At 38.4% G+C, this 19,402-nt stretch overlaps 1 long non-coding RNA gene across 1 annotated transcript in view; it reads left to right on the top strand.

Moving 5' to 3' along the window:
* Nucleotides 1-6,850, top strand: part of LOC112647173 (uncharacterized) — a 42,990-nt gene extending 36,140 nt beyond the window's left edge. The window contains exon 6 of the long non-coding RNA XR_004816259.2: nucleotides 6,602-6,850. This is a non-coding gene — a long non-coding RNA (uncharacterized LOC112647173). The remainder of the gene's footprint in view (nucleotides 1-6,601) is intronic.
* The last annotated feature ends 12,552 nt before the right edge of the window (nucleotides 6,851-19,402 follow it).

Below are 19,402 nucleotides of genomic sequence, written 5' to 3'. Positions count from 1 at the left end.
AAATGCTGCAGAAATTTCACAAAAATATTCATGAACATTACATGTTGCCAGGTCTTTTCACCTAGAGTTGTGCATGAAATACGAGTGACTAGATGCTAACAAGCCTGTAAATCCTATGATATAAGGCTCTATATATCCAAGCACACTGATCATTTCAAGTTAAACTATAGTAAGCACAAGAATTCTAGTCCAAAACTGATTAGTCTGAAACAAATATATATATATAGTGTGTATGTGTGTGTGAGAGAGAGAGAGAGAGAGAGAGAGAAAGAGAGAAAGAGAGAGAGCATGAGAGAGCACATGCGCAAGAAAGAGTGTGTGTATTGTGTATATACATAACTCAATAGACCATGAAGGGCATCCCTGTCATAATAATAAAAGCTATCATTTACAGAAGATCCACTATATCCAAAGTCTTTCAATCTCAGTATCTTAAAAGCTAAGGAAAGTCAGGTTAGGAGGGGTTTCCCATTCCAAGGCAATAGAGCCAACAAGTGGTAAAACATAAATTTAAACCCAAGTATTTTTACTCCAAACCATGCTAGGCCCCTGTAACCACAGGGCTCAGTATAACAATGTGTGTTCATAACTGAACCAGATTAACAGAGAAAAATAAATTGTATTCCATTATGTCAGTGCAAAGACATAGGAAAGCTATTTTTTAACTTTTTCATCAAAGTAAAGTTTTTAAAATATGGTAATCATAAGAATACACTCTCATCCACCTAGAAAACTTGACTGTCCCAAAATGATTCACCCCTCTGGGTTTGAAGAGTCAAGAATTTAACTTGCATCCACAATGCAAGTAATTTGCACTATAATCTATATCCACATCCAGAAAAAAAAAATTCACTCCTGAACTCTATGGAAACATTTTTCAGTATGTTAATACTTAAAATGCAACATTATTACTGGACTGCAATTATACTACTGGAAATTTCTTCATTTGGACCTTTGAAGCTTACCTGCTTATTATCTTGATAACAATCAGGAATGAAAGGTAAAATGAAAACCATTTGTCTTGTATTTTCAGGACAAAAAAATTAAGTGAAGTCAGCAGTTTTTTCAAATTTCTCATAGTTAGAATGCAAAAAACTGACCCCCTTTCAGAGTCCTCTACTCCTCCTATCAGAGAAATTGTAGCTGCAAAGAGGACCTCAGAGCTGAACATTACATTCAAACACCTACAAAGGAGCTTCATTTTACAGATGAAGAAACCAAAGCTCAGCAGTATGAAATAACTATGGTCTGAAAGTCAGCTACTATCAGATCCCAACACAAGTCCAGGTGCCTGACTGGGTAGGTCTAGTGGCAATGTCTGAATCTAAAGACCAACTGAAGAGCCTGAGGTCAGCTATATTCCATCAGTGCCCCCCCAGGATTTGGTTTAATTCTCAGGCAAGACAGGGGAGATGGTGAAGTGTGATATACAGGCCAGAGGAACCTCTATTGACTAAAGTCCAGTCAGCCTGCCTCAACTGCATCAGCCTGGTACCTGTTACTAGTAATGAAAACAATTCAGAATTAGAGAAAATCCAGAAAGAGAAAAACTACTCCTGGATGAACATAATAATCATAGGCAAAGATAAACTATCACATTAGAAGAAAAGAATTAAGATGTTTTATGAGGAACATTTGGATGAGGAAATTTGATGTATCTTAGATGGGACTGGAGATTTTGACATCAGAGATAAAGAGGATGGTGGATCCAGATTTTCATGGAGAACGAAGTAACACTAATACTTTCTGCAGGAATTTATCACTGCTCTACACTGGATGAAAAGAATTATGTTATTTTCTTCTGACTCTTTGCTGGAGAACCAGTATGGACTGTTTTGATGCTCAAGGAGAAAACATGAAATTTTTGGCCTGGACAGCATAGTGGTGCTCTCTAGAGACTAATGTGTTATTTGTAAAGGCCCTAAACATAACTGATCAAAAAATTAAACATTACTCTTTGCTTTTTTATAGTACACGCAAAGATAGGTTATCTTTCTTTTGCAAGACTTATTTCACCAGAATATTTTTAAGAAACAATAAAATTGATTTTTATGTAAAAGAAACTACAAAAAGTGCACAAATCATATTTGTTTTCTTTAAAGCAAGAATAGTGGTTCAGTAGCCCTGGACTAGTATATACATTCAACTTTAACCTAAATGAAAGTTTAATCTCCCAAAATGTAACTATTTAGCGTGCCCTACCTGGGCATGATTCTTAGACTTTATGCCAGATATCAAAAAATGCCATACTTGTCTTAGAAGAAGTGACAGTAAATAACATAATTCACCAAATATGATATTTTTCCTCCCTAAATATATGTTGGGATATGCTGCACAATGGCAGAAGAACCTCTCTTATTGTGGGGTATATTTTCAGTTGCTTACACAACTTTCTTGTTCAAAATAAAGTAAATGTCTCAATTTTTTAAAAAGAAAAAGACCAAATGAAGAGTACCATCATGTGAAAAGTTAAATGCAGCATTACATTCACTTTCTATCTTTAACCTACTCAGGAAATTAAATACTGTATTTAATTCCTGTAAAGATTTTTTAAATAGTTGTAACATGCTTACTTTTAGTTTAGTGATTGGCTTCTATTTGACTAATAGGAAATTACTCTAAAGCCAGAGAAGCTATTGTTGTGGGGTTGTTGTTTTTTTTTTCCCTAATTCCTCCAAAACTCAAAATGTAACCTTTTATTATATTGTGTTACTAGTTTTAACTATAGTTATTGTTCTCAGAAATGCCTAGCCCTTCCTAATAATTAGTAGCATCATAAACACTCTCTATATAGTTTATTATTGATATCCATTATCTTGTCAGATCCTCATTAACAACTCTGGTCAGATGTGATTTCACAAAAGAAATCCAGTTAGAGAGAGGTTAAGCCACCTCCTCAATATCATCCTAATACCAACTGCCTGGAAACAGCCCAGTGCTCTAATGCCCTTTGTAGAGAGCTCTAGCATAACTTAAAAAAATTTAACACATGGATTTCAAATCCGAGGGAAGAAAGATAATTTTATGTGTGCATGTGGTGGGGCAACTGGATAGCCCAGTCAGCAGAAAATATTAAGTCAGCATTTATCTAATACACTAAAATAAATGCCCCATCATTTTTTAAAAACTCAGATATACCAATTACTTAGTCTAAGTGAGATAAATATTTATCCAATCAGAGAAGTTAAAAGGTCTCTCCAACACGACATCAAAAGTAGAAATGTCTGATAGAGGAGCACCTGGGTGACTTAGTCAGTTGAATGTCCAAGTCTTGATTTCAACTCAGGTCATGATCTCAGGGCATTGGGATCAGCGTGGAGTCTGCTCGTCCCTCTCCCTCTGTTCCTCCCCTGCTTACACTCACTCTCTCTCTCAAATAAATAAAATCTTAAAAAAAAAAAAAAAGGAATTGTTTGCTAGATTTGAGTCCATGAAAATCTATAACTTCTCTATCAAAAGACACTAAATATTCAGGCAAACAAGGTGAAAAAAAAACATTTGTACCATCTCTGACAAAAAGTTACCATCCTATATATTTATAGTTTCTTTAAATATCAAAAAGAAACATACACATCAATAATAAAATGGACAAAAGGCATGACGAGGCAATCTAAAAATATATGATTCTCAAGTATGAAAACAAAATTTTTAATTCTAGACAGTAAAATGTAGATTACCATTTTTTACTAGCAGATTGGCAAATTTTAAAACGTTATAATACCCACAAATTGATTAGATGTGATGAAACAAGCATTCTCATTTAGAAATATAAACAGCATGTCAGCTTTGGAAAGCAACTGCATCTGTACTTTGACCCAGCAGTTCTACTTCTAGGAATTTCTTCTAAACAAATAACAATGATATATAAGATTTAGCTACAACGATCTTCATCATAAGGCTGTTTAAAATGACTAACAAGGGCAGCCCGGGTGGCTCAGCAGTTTAGCACCGGCTTTAGCCCAGGGTGTGGTCCTGGAGATCTGAAATCGAGTCCCACGTCAGGCTCCCTGCATGGAATGGAGCCTGCTTCTCCCTCTGCCTGTGTCTGTATGTGTTGTGTGTGTCTCTCTCTTTCTCTCTCTCATGAATAAATTAAATCTTAAAAAAAAAAAAAAAATGACTAACAAGGGGCACCTGGGTGGCTCAGGTCACGATCCCAGAGTTCTGGGATCAAGCCCCCAAGTCAGGCCCTCTGCTCAGAGGGAAGTCTGTCTCTCCTTCTCCCTCTCCCCGCTGCCACCACCCCCTTTCCCCAGGCCCCATTCTTGGTCAAGTACACACACACTCTCTCATAAGTAAAAATCTAAAAAACAAAGTAAAATAACAAAACAATCACAAATGTTCATCCAGGAACACAGAATCGTGGTGAAGCCATCCAACAGAATTCTATTCAAAACACACACACACATACATACGTGTACACGTGTGTGTATGATTACTGGAAGATGGAATGATATTCACAATGCACTAATGAAGGAAAGGTTATAAAATATCATGCAGTATACAATGACCATTTACGATGAGAATACACACAAAAGATTGAGAAGATATTCATTAAAATATTAACAATGGTTATGAGATTCCAAGCATTTTTAAATTTTCTTCGTAATTCTAAATATTCAAAAAACAGAAACAACTTTTACAAAAAGCAATGAACATAACTCCTTAAAAAAATAAAGAGCTTCCAAAGAAGGGAGACAGTAGCTAGTAGTATTTTATATGCAGAACAAATGGCTGTCTCCCCAGACGCACCTGGTGCCTCAGGCACATAATACACCCAATCATTCCACCCTCACATCCCAAGACAGGGACAAGAACAGATAAAGATAGGCACGATACCTGGTCTCACACCCCACTGTAACTCGTGTCCCAGGATCTGGCTTGGAAAACACTGGATTTTTAACAGCCCAGGGCCACTTAGGAAAAATAGGAAGGGATCTCCTTCAGGTGTAGGATACCCTCCACATTAACAAGATTGCAACTCAAAAAAGATATGGAGGGAGGGGTAAGAACTATCTGCAATGCAAACATAAAAATAAAAATAAATGCATACCAATGTAAGCAGAATAGTACAAACCCCATGGAGAGCAATTTACCAGATTAATAAAAACTATAAATGCACTTATCTTTTAATCCAATAATACCATCTGGGAATTTGCCCAATCTTGTACATATGAGGAAGAACTGTTGGCAATAGCAAAAATGTGGGTAACAAACAAATGTCCATGAATATGGGGATTGGTTAAGTAAACATGGTACATTCACAGTGGAAGACTCTGGAGCTCTAATACACACACACACACACACACACACACACACACACACACTTGCATGCATGCATATGAACAAGGAACTATTCTATGCCCTAATAATAAGGAAAGTGAGAAGGATATGCTGTAAAATGAAAAAAAAGCAAAGTACAGAACAGTAGAGAGTATGCTCTTCTTTGCACAAAAATAGAGAAGAAAAACATATACTTGTATTAATTATATCTGAACACAAGAAATTAATAAAAGGAGGATACTTAAGTAGGCAGGGAAGGAAGCTGACAGGGACAAGGATGAGACAGGAGCAAGCCTTCTCAATTTGCACCTTGTTATATTGGTTGGCTTTGTGAACCATGTAAATATAGCGCCCATGCCAAACAAAATATCAACACTACCACCAATATCAATAACAATAATAACGTTTAAAAGGCTTGCCAAGAAAGACTGGGTAAGAGGGAGATTCACCACCCACAGAGAATCACTGGAGCTGAGCAATCTATCACATGGAAATTATCTTCCACTTCCCTGGAAGGAGAGAGGAAACCATTTACAGCCCACCTACACAGGCTATGTTTTCTATATACATGTCATCTCATTTAATATTCAAATTAATCCTCATAGGTATAACCAGCCCCATTTCTCCAAATAAGCAAGTTATGGTAAATAAGTAAATGGCAAGGCATTGAGTAACTTGCCCAACGTAAGAGAGCTATGATTGGAATTCAAGCTCTTCCCTGCTGAAGCTCTCAAAGGAAAATATTTAAGATCTCAATAAAAATAAAAATCCTCCAAGTCAGCCTTTCACCCATAACCGTATTTCCTTCCACAATGTTTCCTCTAACGTTCTACTTTCTAGGTTTTGAGAATAAGTGTTTGTTAAATAAAGCAAACATTCTACACTAACAAGAGGACATTCTATATTTTCCACTTACTGAGCACCAAAATAGTTAATTATGGATAATGTCATCAGATGCATTTTTCCTTCACTGGGGATGAACTATGGAAATGCATGCAAAATCTCCAAATAACCTCAGAGGAACTATAAACCATCTTTGGTTCAAAATATGATCAAAATATGATCAAAATAATGCTTATCACAGAGGAAGGGAGGAAAGAAAGAACAACAGCTATTAGGCACTTATATATACCAGTTACCATTCTAAGTGCTTTAAATATTAGGACTCCCTTAATTCTCAGCAACTCTAGGAGGTAGGTATTACTATTATCTCAGTTTTATAGATGAGTAAATAGAGACAGAGAAATTAAATAATTTGCCCACAGAGAACGTCCTAACTCTACTGTCTACACTATTCCCCACCATACTGTCCCCACAGAGCACTTCCAGTCCGTGGCAACTGCAGATGAACCAAAGGACAGCCTTCTCTAGCAAATCAGTGAATGATTTATAATCCTATGTATTTAATTGTATATGTTCTCTTATTCCAAGAGAAGGGGGCTTCAATGGACTGCAAAATTGATCAAAGAGATTAAAAAAGATTTATATAAACCCTAATTTCCCAGGTTTGGACTCCAGTCCAAGCAAGAGATAAAAGTGAAAGAAAGGCAGTAGGAGTGGAGATGGAAAGGCAAAGAGAGAGGAGAGCAAGAGCTGTGCTCTTACTCAAGTCTGTATCATTAAGTGTTAAGTGAAAGTGAGTCTGTGATCAAATATAGCTGGAAAATAGTTAACTGAGTAACATTTAATAGTTTCTTCACTGTGAGACTTCCTAAGACTTTAGTATGTTAACATATATTTTGGTCCCCCCGAAGAAAAGGATAAACTAAGCAACATGCAATTCCCAAACTTAATCTGACCCTGAAATTCGTTATTCACAGGACATCTTCAGAACAAACATTCTCAGAAAGCACTGGACTGAAAGGATGTTTAACAGTTAAAAACTGGTCAAGGTTGGTGGCCAAAACTCTATGACAGAGAAGTCAAAAAACCCAAGGATCAGGCGTAGGTGACCAGTGAAGGTGATAAGAGGAGATTAAGATAATGGGCAGGGAAAGATGAACTTAGTTTTCATCCTGTTTGAGCCAGAGTTGTCAAAAAAAAAAAAAGCCAGTTCATAAAGCAATTGAAACCAGGGTCTCGGGAAGCCCGGGTGGCTCAGCGGTTTAGTGCCGCCTTTGGCCCAGGGTGTGATCCTGGAGTCTTGGGATGGAGTCCCACATCGGGCTCCCTGCATGGAACCTGCTTCTGTCTCTCTCTCTCTCTCTCATAAATAAATAAAATCTTAAAAAAAAAAAAAAAAAGAAAAGAAAAGAAAAGAAAGAAACCAGGGTCTCAAAGAGATATTTGTACCTCCATGTTCATAGCATTATTTACAGTAGCCAAAAGGTATAAGGCAGCCCAAGTGTCCATCAACAGATGAATAGATAAACAAAATGTGGTATATACATTCAAAGGAAGACTAACTCAGTTTTAAAAAGGAAGGAAATTCTAATACATGTTATAACATGGATGAATCTTTTTTTTTTAATTTTTATTTATTTATGATAGTCATACAGAGAGAGAGAGAAAGAGAGAGGCAGAGACATAGGCAGAGGGAGAAGCAGGCCCCATGCGCCGGGAGCCCAACGTGGGATTCGATCGTGGGTCTCCAGGATCGCGCCCTGGGCCAAAGGCAGGCGCCAAACTGCTGCGCCACCCAGGGATCCCAACATGGATGAATCTTAAGGACATTATGCTAAGTGAAATAAGTCAATTACAAAAGGATAAATACTGTAGTGAGGGAGTTCCAGGCATGTTGCCCTAAAATGTGCCACTCTAGCATATTGATTATTTTGAATTAAAGTTACTTAAGAAATGGCCAGTACAGCAGGAAATAAATTCCCCATGAGAAGGGTACCCTCCTTGCAATCTACAGGGTAGAAAGCATCCTTACTGTTAGAAATAGGAGATTCAGGGTGGAGGCGGCTATATAAACATGACTTGTTACTTCTTCATTAATTTGCTACCCCAAGCCCAAACTTTTTGTCTTACCAATTCTTCACAAATTTATTGTTTAAGGTAAAAAAAAAGGTATAGAAAGCTGCCTTGCTTTGGTCACTTCTTTGAGTCTATTTTTACGAGCTCCCATATGTAAAAAATTAAATTTGTTTTTCTCCTGTTGATCTGATGCCAATTTAATTATTAGACCAACCAAAGAAGCTACAAGAAAGGGAAAATTTTCCACTTCTACAGTATGCATCCACTCATATGAGGTCCCTAGAGGAGTCACAGAAACAGAAAGGAGAATGGTGGCTGCCAGGGGCTGGAAGAAGGGGAGAATGGGGGGGGGGTGTGCATTTAGTCAGGAATATATTTTCAGTCTTGCAAGATGAAGAGAGTTCTGTAGACAAGTTGCATGACAATGTGAATGTACTTAATACTAGTGAACTGTAACTTAAAAATGGTTAAGATGGCAAATTTAATGGTGTGTATTTTACCACAATTAAAAATAATTTTTTTAAACTGCCAGTTCAAGATGTTATGGTAGGCATTATTTTTATCTGTCTAGAAACCTCTCACCTCATTTGGTTCTGTTAGGACTATAGTTCAGTATCCTGCCTGACCCCCAACCATGACCCAGGGTTGACCAACCACTGTCTACCTATGGGACCAAAAGGTGACCTAAAAGACCTTCAGGGAGATTTGATGAGTAGAAGCCAAAATTATATCATCTTGGGGCAGCCAGTTGTTCTCTTTCAAGCCACTTGGAGAAAACCTTACTGTGGCAAGAAATGAGACTAATGAAGAGAAACAGAAACAATGACTCCTAATGAAGGGATTATGCCTTGACATCACCGAAGTTCATGGATTCTCTTCCTTCCTCCTCTTAGGTGGTTGTAGGTACCTGGGCCAATAAACCCCACTATCTTTTTTGTTTAAGTCACCAGGAGAGAACACAGAAATCTAAAAGAAAAACAACCACAATGAGCTATATAGGTCCTTGAGTAAGAATTTTCTCTCCATAGCTCCATTTGCAATTTTATCTGCAAAATCACATATCTTTAGAAGAACAGTAGTACACAATCCCATGATTTTATGAGTACAATTTCAAATTTAACATAGTATTTCCAGTTGGTAAATACATCAGTCACTATGTCAGGCCAGAATGCTATCACATTTACGAAGAAAAGTAATTTTTTTAAAAAATCATTAAATCTACACTAGATAATATATAGGAGAGACACACAAACCATGAAAGACATATAGCTAGACCAATTTAGAAATATAAATGTTCCTAAATTACCTGAAGCATAACACAGAAAAGAGTGCTTAAATTATGACCCTAAAGCGGAGGCTTTTGATGGAACATACTAGCACTGAAGTCAAAGAACAGGAAGGTGATAAACAGATAAGATCTCTCATCTGTGCTTAAAGAACTTCACCCTTTATCAGGTCTTCAACTCAATGCTTCAGTAACTACAGGTTCCCTTGGTTTGGTTTTTACCAATTACTGACACAGTTTAATTTTATCAAACACAAATCTGATCAAAAAACGTTAGGACTACTGAGGTATAATGGCTCTTTTCTATGAACCAGGAGGCATGAAGTAAGGAGCAAATAAAGAGAAAAGAAATTAATGTGGCAAGCATGGCGCTAGCTCGGCAGACTCTGACTTATGCAAAGAAGCTATCTAAAAAGCTGTCATGGTGGGAGTTAATGTCAAACCAGTTTCACATCTAGAATCTGAAAAGCTCACAGCATAAGGCTGCACAGAGGTGCCTGAAGCAAAAAATCCTCAAAGTGTACTGTGCTCCCCAGGGAGTGCAGTTATAAGCTTGTTGTCACAAGTCTCTGCAAAAATAAACTAGCCTTGCTGATTTCATTGAAGCAGACCTGACCAATAAAGTAACTTCAAAACACTGAGAATACTATCCATGTGAAATCTTTATAACCACTAACCAAAAGATTCACCCTTTGAAATTGCTTTTGGGTATCTATCCTTGTCATAAAAGGTTAGCAGCCAGTAGTTTAATCATAAGGGGGGGGAAAGACGACCCTATTTTACTTGGAAGAGTTTGAAGGTTCACTGCAACACACCTGGTAAATGCAAAATGATAAAGCCTGTCTCTTCCACAGGATTATCTTCCAGCAGCTTAAAGTGGCTTCCACCTCACACCTTCAGAGTAAATCTTGGAATCTGGCAGCCCAGAATGCTTATGATACTGTCTAACCATTAGACAAGATCTAACCATTTAGAAACACTGCTCAGACAACCAAAGTCCCCAAAACCGTATACTCAGCAAAGAACCTAGAGAACTCTCTGTTCTAAAACACCCAACTGGATAAATTTAAGATGTTTCCATTAAAGCACAACATAAATCACAGCATAAATAAGTATCCAAAATCTTAAAATGTGAAAAAAAAAATCCAGAAAACACTATCATTTATAGTCTAAGGAAATAGTCAGAAAATTCCACAAAAATGGAGGCACAATGACGGTTTACAGAGGAAAAACAATGTATGTTCTTCTTTAGAGGATTAGATAAATGAACTTTTATTCATCCATACTAAGGAAAACTATATACCATAAAAACTTTTATCACCCTAACCAAAATTTATTACCACATGGAGATAAAATTGTGAGGAATCATTTGGTGGGAAAAAAAAAAAAAAAAAACAGGTTACAAATTAGCATTACGTTCTATGATCTCCTTGAATTTTTTTTTGAAGATTTTTATTTATTTCAGAGAGAGAGAGGCACAGAGACAGGCGGCAGAGGGAAAAGCAAGCAAGCTCCATGCAGGGAGCCCGATGTGGGACTTGATCACACCCTAGGCCGAAGGCAGGCAGTAAACCGCTGAGCCACTCAGGGATCCCCAAATTTTTTTAATTTATTTATCTATTATGCATGAAACAAAGTGAAATAATAAATGCTAAAATATTAACAAAAATGTTTATCTGAGTGATAGATCTTGGAATTTTTATTTATTTCTCAATTTTCCTAAAATTCAAGTACAGTATTGTTTAACTTTTTTAAAATGATAAATAAAATTTTAAAAGAAGAATCCACGAGCTACAGCAAGTTTCAAATGACTGCCTAGGAAGCAACAATATTAGGCTTACAAGCTCACTTCTCTGAAAAATAGATAAAAGAATGAATAGCTAACAGTATTCTGTATGAAACTATATTTGTTGAAATATAGGCTAGAAAAATTATCCGAAATTCCAAAATAACTCTTTAGAGAGAAAACTAAAAAAGTGCCTAGTGTCTATAGAAACTAAACACAGATCAGTAAGACCACAGAATATGTATCTTTCTTGTATAAAATCAAATGGTTACAATTATTTTTGAATTTATAGGCTGTAACTCTTTAATGACTAAAGAAAAAGGCTGGGAAAGGTTTAAAAATGTTTCTCTCCTCCGAGGTCCAAGTCAAGGTGAGCACTTTCTTACTTTGAGGCCCCAGGCTTCAGCCATAAATACCCTGACTCAATTACTTCCTGAGGCCTCAGTTCCACAGTAAGAATATGGTGAGAGCTAGCCTCACTGCAAGAACAAGACAAGGGCAGGTCATTCTGACCCAGTTATGTGATCAAGGCCTTGACTGTGACCCGAAGGCAGCAGGCATAAAGACCAAGCCTCTAGGAGGCTCTGCCGACCCAAGTGGCAAAAGAAGAGCCAGGCCCCAGCTGGACTTGAGCAGATTGCACCAGGAGGGGCATCACAGGCTGTGCCATTCCCTTAAACCAGTCAAGAACAGTCAAGTGCAGCCCTGTGGCATGGTGGGAGAGTACAGTACTTGGGTCTAGTTCATAATCACTTCACCTGTCTCGATCTTATCTGTCTTAAGTTTTAAATGAAAGTTTTAGAGAGCATCTTTTTATTTGTAATGAGCTCTCACTACTTTGTTTTTGCTGTCCTAATATGAACTGTTATCTCCATTAAGGTCTAATAGGCTGGGGATGCTTTGTAAAGTGTCTTTTCTCAGGCAGCCTGGGTGGCTCAGCGGTTTAGCACCGCCTTCAGCCCAGGATATGATCCTGGAGACCTGGGGTCGAGTCCCAGGTCAGGCTCACTGCATGGAGCCTGCTTCTCCCTCTGCCTGTGTCTCTGCTTCTCTTTCTCTCTCTTTCTCTCTCTCTCTAATGAGTGAATAAATATTTTTTTTTAAAAAGTGTCTTTTCTCCTGACAAAAGGAGCAGCATAAAAAAGAAATGCCAGTCGAAATGATCAAATAGGTCTTTCTCAACATAATCCCAGAGTTAGCATTTTAAGATTAGCATTCATGTGTTCAATACTACTTACTGACCATCTATCTGCCTGACAGCAGGCACAGGGCTGAAATGGGACTAAAGGATAATCAAGAGGGACTTGGTCCATAACCTCTTAACTTCCAGTGAGGCAAGAGCCAAAGAGAAGAGCTTTATCTCTTCTCCCACAAGACACTGCTCTTCACAATGTCCGATGTCCAATGGCTGGATCCTACATAATCCCAATTTCTCTTAAATAATCTTTAAATCTTCTACCCACAAATATGTGTATCTTAAATTTCTCACAGCTATTTCACCAAATGGTCATTTAGTTTCTTAATTTCTACATGTAAATACCTTCTGTATCATTTTATCACTCAATCACAAATCCAGCACAGCGCTGTTTTTTGTTCGTTTCTTTGTTTTTTGGTTTTGTTTTGTTTTTGAGTAGGTTCCAAGCCCAGCATGGAATCTAAGGTGGGGCTTGAACTTAAAATCCTTAGATCAAGACCTGAGCTGAGATCAAGAGTCACACACTTAACTGACTGTGCCACCCATGTGCCCCAAAGCTGTATTTTAAAAAATGCACTAAAGTGCTGGCCTGCAGAGGTCTTGGGCAAGTCATATGATGCTCTGATTCTTAGTGTTCTCTGTTATAAAACTGGGGAAGTATCCCTGAGTGAATTCGATTTCTTCTCTTAGAATTATTATAATAATTTCTGATCATTGTGTGCTACAAATCTTTAAACAACCCCAACTAGAAAACGTCTATAAACTTAGAACCCAGTATGTTGGGGTTCACAGCAGACTTGTCTCCACGATTCTTTAAAACCATTAGACCTATCACTTCGAACCTGAGAAAAGTAAACAAGACTCCAAGCCAAGAAAGAACTTGTTTGACTGCTTTCCTTGCCCCTCTCAATTATCAAAGTAATAGTCTCCTAAGTGTCTGGCTCCCAAATACCTTTAAATGTCTCAGTTCAGCCTAGCATAAGCAGTATTTTCATCTGATTGGTAACTATGTGGCAATATTCCTCTTTCAATGTTACCTGACCCTTACTGCATGGATTTTCTTTTTAATTGAACTATATCGAGCATACAGAAAAGTATAAAAAAACATTGATTTTTAAAGAGGACTAAATAGGTCTCTTCATAGAGTTCCTAGTATGTGCCAAACACAATGGTGGTAGTTGGGATACAAAGGTCAGCCACAGATGAGAACAGATAGCTAAGCAAATAAGTGCAATAATGTGTATAAATTCCAGAATGTGCCTAGTTCAGGTGTGACATACAAGCCTTTCAGGTATATCAATGCAGGTAACACACTCGAACAAATACACTGGTACTCTCTAGTTTATGCAAGGTTTTTGCCTTTTTAAAAATTCATTCCCAGTTTGTCTGAAATTTAAAGCAGTGTCTCCCAACACACACTGCTATAAATGTGGTTAGGTTTCCAAGCCAACCCACAAAAGACCAATTTAAGACATATAGTATCTGAAACAATATACATCTACCCCTGCAAAAAGAGCAGAAAACATTCTTTCAGTCAAAGAGAACTATGAGTGACCTTGTCATCTTGAAAGCTGGAGCTGAAGTTTAAGCAGAGTGTTAAGTTAATAAGGGGTGCAGATGGGAGTGGTGAGGAGGTGCCTGTTGGCTTTAAGGCAACTAATCTCAGGAATTCTGAGACCAATGGCCAGGTGGGCCTCGCTTCTATGAAATCCAGGTTCTTTCACTTAAAAACTGGGTGCCTTTAAACATGTGATTCGATCATGCTGAGTCTCAATGTACCAATGTGAATGGCACTGAGTAAGCATTCAGTACACAATAGTTTATACATTTTTTTTATTTGCTTGAGACTATATGGCTTTCATCTTTCTTTGTATAAAAGTAGCCTTAACACATAGCTGGTTTATCATTCAGAATGATAAAATGTTAGAAAATGTTCAGTTTCCACATAAAACCAAACCAGATTTTTTTTAAGTATCTAGACAAGAAATACACAACGGAGAGGACTGCTGAGAGTATATGAGAAAAGGATGGCTTGAATTAAAGTGACTAAGAAGGCACTGAAGACAGAGGGAAAAGATAGACTTGTAAAAAGAGGATCCTCCTGATAAGAGAAGATGTGAGAGGGAATTACAAGGAATTTCCAGTGACTTATGTGCTGTCGACACAATGTGAGGAAGACAGAGAGACCATAAATAATAGTAGTGGCAAGCCCTGATGGGGTGCTGGTACATACGCACACACATGCATGTGCACGCATGCTCATGTAATCCTTACAACCTGAAAAGTAGGTGCTATTATTATCCTCATTTTACAGAAGAGGAAACCAAGATTCAAAAAGGTTGAATAACTTGCCCAGGATCACTCAGCTAATGAAATAAATCAGAATTCAAACTCACAGACTCTATAGTTCCAGATTTGGAAGTCTAAGCCCCTACGTTATACTGATGCTTTTGTAGCAACTGGAAGCCAGCTATTTGCATAAGGGGGTTTCTTGCATCAGAAGTTCATACTTGAGTAATATCTATCAGCAATAAAGTTCCCACTTACAAACATGTAAACGTTACATAATCATTTACAGATTCCCTGGCAATTTTCAGTTTCTGGGGTGGCAGCGAGTAACTGCCATTTATTGAATGTTGGCTAAATCCCAGGCACTCTCTGAAGCTATTTTATATTCTACCTCATTTTACCCTCACAAAACCACCTTTTTGATAGGCACTATTAAATTCGTCTTGAAGCTGAGAAAAATTGAGGATCAATTATGAGCACAAAGTCACAGAGCCAGCAAGTGGCAAAGGACAGCCTCAGACCCAGCTCTTCCTGGTTCCAAGTCCAGGCTGCTTTTCACAGCACCTCTAGTATACTCAGATCCAAGCACTGTAAACATGGGTCATGTTATATAATAACCAGGTAATAAAATGTAACAGTAAACCAAGTTTGATTTACACTGTCAAAAATATTTCACAAGAAAAATACTGAACTCTGTTTAGGACAGCTAAATGAACGGAGTCACCTGTTTCACCCCCATCCTCCCACAAAAAACAATCCTTTCAGATCCTCTTTATTAAAACTTAACATCTAACAATACCAAATACAGGTGCATGAGGCACTTCTCTGAGAACCAAAAATTGCTTCAGAAGCATTATACTATAAAACAGGATAGAAACAAGCTTCGTAGGTTTAAATGTCAATGTCAGCCAAAAAACAAAAGAACAAACAAAAACAAAATAAAGAGGCAAGAGAAAAGACAGGAGATAGGGTTTAAGTTCTACCTCAGTAAAGCTGGGAGTAGGGGAGAAAGAGTAGATAGGACATGTTTTTGTTTTTAATCCCAGAGAGCTTTAAATTTGAATTTCAGGTCTGCCATTTATTAGCTTTGTTTGCTCATTTGGAAAATGATGCTGTTAAGATCCAAATCCCTGGCTATTAAAAGATTAAATACCAAATGCAATGCATGTACAACAACTGGCACATAGAAGTTTATTAATCTTGAGTCTCATCCTCTTGCTTCCTTCCCTTCCTATTCGCAAAAATGTGCTACACACCACAAACCTGGGAGACATGACCTGCCCTAAGCACAAGTTAACCAAAAGATTACAAGATACTTACAAAGCACCTTTCTCATTTTCCACCAAACCCATGTCATGTTTCCCATATTGCCCCAGAGCCTTCTTACTTGTTTCTTCTGAGATATTTATCTCTCCTACCATGTTGGTGTCACCTCAGGATAGGTAACTAAGAGGCTAGTGTTTATTATTTATATTTCTATCACCAAAAAAGTTGAGCTAAAACCTATATAAAAGACACATACAACAGAAGAACCATTCATTAAAACAAGAACATAATACATGTGACAAACGATCTGGTGGGAGACTGAGGCAGGAAGACTACTGTAAGAAAAGTGGACAGCAATCTAAAACAAGCAAATAACGGCCCTGAACTGTCTGGCAAGGAAATGTTATAAATTAAAGAGCACTCATTTCTCTTTCCTATAAAAAGAAACATCTCAATTCTTGAAGAGGAACATCAGTAATTTGCCTGAACTTATTTATCTAAGCTATTGACAGGATCAAGAATACAACCAAAGTCTTCCAAAATACCTAATCTTTCACAAAACTGTGTCTCTTTATAGAAGACGCAAGGATTTAATTTGGCCCAATTCCCATCAGCAAAACATTCCCAGTTAGACTGTCTACAAATTGTATATATCTATACAGGACTTAGCATTTATTCAATGGACCAATGGCGGTATTACAGTGAATGAGACTGTTCCTGGGCTCAAGGACCTTGAGATTGCATAGGGGAAGCCAGCTTACAAAAGAACTGAGGCATAAGGTGGAACACAATGCCCTATAAAAGAGGACTGCTTACCACCGCCGAAGCGCTACATGTATACACACCTCTTATTGGAGAGAGGAGGGGAGGGATCAGGGACATTTGAAAGTGACTTGAAAAAAATAAAAATAAAAATAAAATAAAAAAATAATAAAAAAAAGAAAGTGACTTGAAAGGTACAGGATTTTGGCAGATGGAGAGCACAAGACATGGGCAAAGTGCATTAAAAAAACAATGCAGAAAAACAGAAAAAATGTTTAAGGCCTGAGTACAAAACAGTAAATAACCTATTTTGACACAGTGCAGAAGCGGAAAAATGGGAGAAGCTGAAAAGTTGAGATCTTATCACAAGGAGCCTTGAAAGCCACACTAAGGTGGCATTTCGACTATTTTCTGTATGCAACAGGGACTGACGAAGGCTTATGGCCAGGCAATTCTATGACCTGAATCCAGCTGCAAGACCGTTCATTGTCTGTATGGAGGGCTGGAGGCAGAGAGACTACATGAGAAACTGCCGGGTCACCCAGGTAGAAGAAAGAGAGCTCAGAGACAGAGAGATAGTGAACAAGCAGAGGTGCAAATACTGGCAGGGAGCACTACGAGCACTGGGCCAACTGCTGTCTGTGAGCTGGAGAGGAAGAAAAGGGGAGAAGTCAAGAGAAGTCTAAGACAGGGGTCGGCAACTTTGGCCCATGTACCAAATCTGGCCTGCCACCTGTTTTGTACAGCTAAGAAGCTGTACAAATTTTTATGTTTTTAAGTGGTTGGGGAAAAAATAATATTTTGTGATGAGTGAAAATTCAAATTTCAGGGTCCATAAATAAAATTTTATTGGAACACAGCCACTCTGATTGGTTCCTATATTGTCTACATTTGCTTTAATTCTACAGGAGGATCGTGTAGTTGTGACAGAGGCAGCCTGGCCCTCAAAGCTGAAAATATTTACTGTCTTTTCCTTCGTGGAAAAAGTTTTATGACTGCTGGTCTAAGAGGTTTTGAGGGTGGTGAACAGAGATGGCATTAAGAGGAACAGAGAAATTCTCCACGGATTTGGTGGGATTAGAAAGAGAGATACCAATTCTGAAACAGTTAAAGCGGGGGGGGGGGGGGGGTGTCAATAAGAAATCCAGGTAAGGGAGCCCAGCATGAAATGGAAAGACCATCCCCCCTTGGGGCCCGGGCATCTGCTACTCCCCCTGCCTGGTACACTCTTCCTCCAAATCACCACATGATCTGGCTCCGATTCATTATTCAGGCCTGACTCCAATGTCACTGCCCAGGAGGAAGTCCCTCTCCCAACCATTTCAGCATTCTCTCTTCTCATTACCTTATTTTCTTTATTGCAGTTATCACTGCCCAAAATTATCTTATTTAATGACAGGTTTCACATCTTAGAATGCTGACTCTTTAAGGAGCCTCTTGTTTCCTAGAGCATCCCCAATGCTTTGAATCATGCCTAACATGGCTCGATAACTGGAGCTCAGGTGAAAACAAGTTTTAGGAACAAATGAGACTTGCCATTTGCAGCAGCTTGGGGAAAAAGGAGAGAGGAGAAGAGAGCAAAGTCACAGAAAGGTACCATGTTTCAGAAGCCAGACAGCAGTGGGGCTGTGGAACATCTTTCAGGAAAAGAGTTTCTAATAGTATCAAATGTTTTATTTTTTTTTATTTTTATTTATTTATGATAGTCACACACAGAGAGAGAGAGAGAGAGGCAGAGACATAGGCAGAGGGAGAAGCAGGCTCCATGCACCGGGAGCCCGACGTGGGATTCGATCCCGGGTCTCCAGGATCGCGCTCTGGGCCAAAGGCAGGCGCCAAACCGCTGCGCCACCCAGGGATCCCGCACCATGTTTTAGATATAAAGAGTAGAAAAAAGTTACCAAGTGTGATAGCAAGAAGCTCACCAGTGACCTCAAAGAAGAAGGCCCAAGAGCATGGAGTGGTAGTCAGATTGCAAAGAATTAAAGAATGAGTGAATGGGAGGAAGGCATTAAGCAGAGAGCGGGCAGAGAAAGGAGAGGTGCTCCCAGGGCAGTAGCAAGGGCAGGGTGGTGGGATCCTTCTTTCTCTTTTTCATACAATTATTCAAGTCCCATCATGTTACTGCCCTGTTTTAAAGCCTTCAATTTCCCCTCCTATAAGGTCCAAGGTAAGGCCCTGCTTGATCAGGTTCCTGCCTGCCTCACCAGCCTGTATCTTTGTCCTCTCTGCTCCAGCTGCAATGTTGGTTCCACCCCAGGTCCTTTGCACATGCTGTTTCCTTTGGCCAGAAAAACTGCTTCCTCTTAGCTTAGCTAACTCTTTCGCGTTTCAGATTTTAATATCAAAAAAAAAAAAAAAAGATGTACCACAGAGACTCCCTCTTCATACTGCCTTCAACCTCCAGAGCAAACTAAGACATCTCTCCTGGTAGTTACCATAATCATAACAAATAGTCGTAAAATTGTTGAATTGTTGTTTTTCCCACTAGCAAGGATCAGGTCTTGTCCTCATATAATACATGATTTACAGATAATTGTTAAATAAAGGAATAAGCATGAAAACATGAAAGCATTTTTATCTCAGCCAGTTTGTGTATCTCCCATAGCCTAAATGC

The sequence above is a fragment of the Canis lupus genome, chromosome 5 (assembly GCF_003254725.2).
Source record: "Canis lupus dingo isolate Sandy chromosome 5, ASM325472v2, whole genome shotgun sequence".
In the NCBI taxonomy this organism is placed as follows: Eukaryota; Metazoa; Chordata; class Mammalia; order Carnivora; family Canidae; genus Canis; species Canis lupus.
Note: the sequence above shows the minus strand (reverse complement) of the source record. Positions and strands in the feature narration are given on the sequence as shown.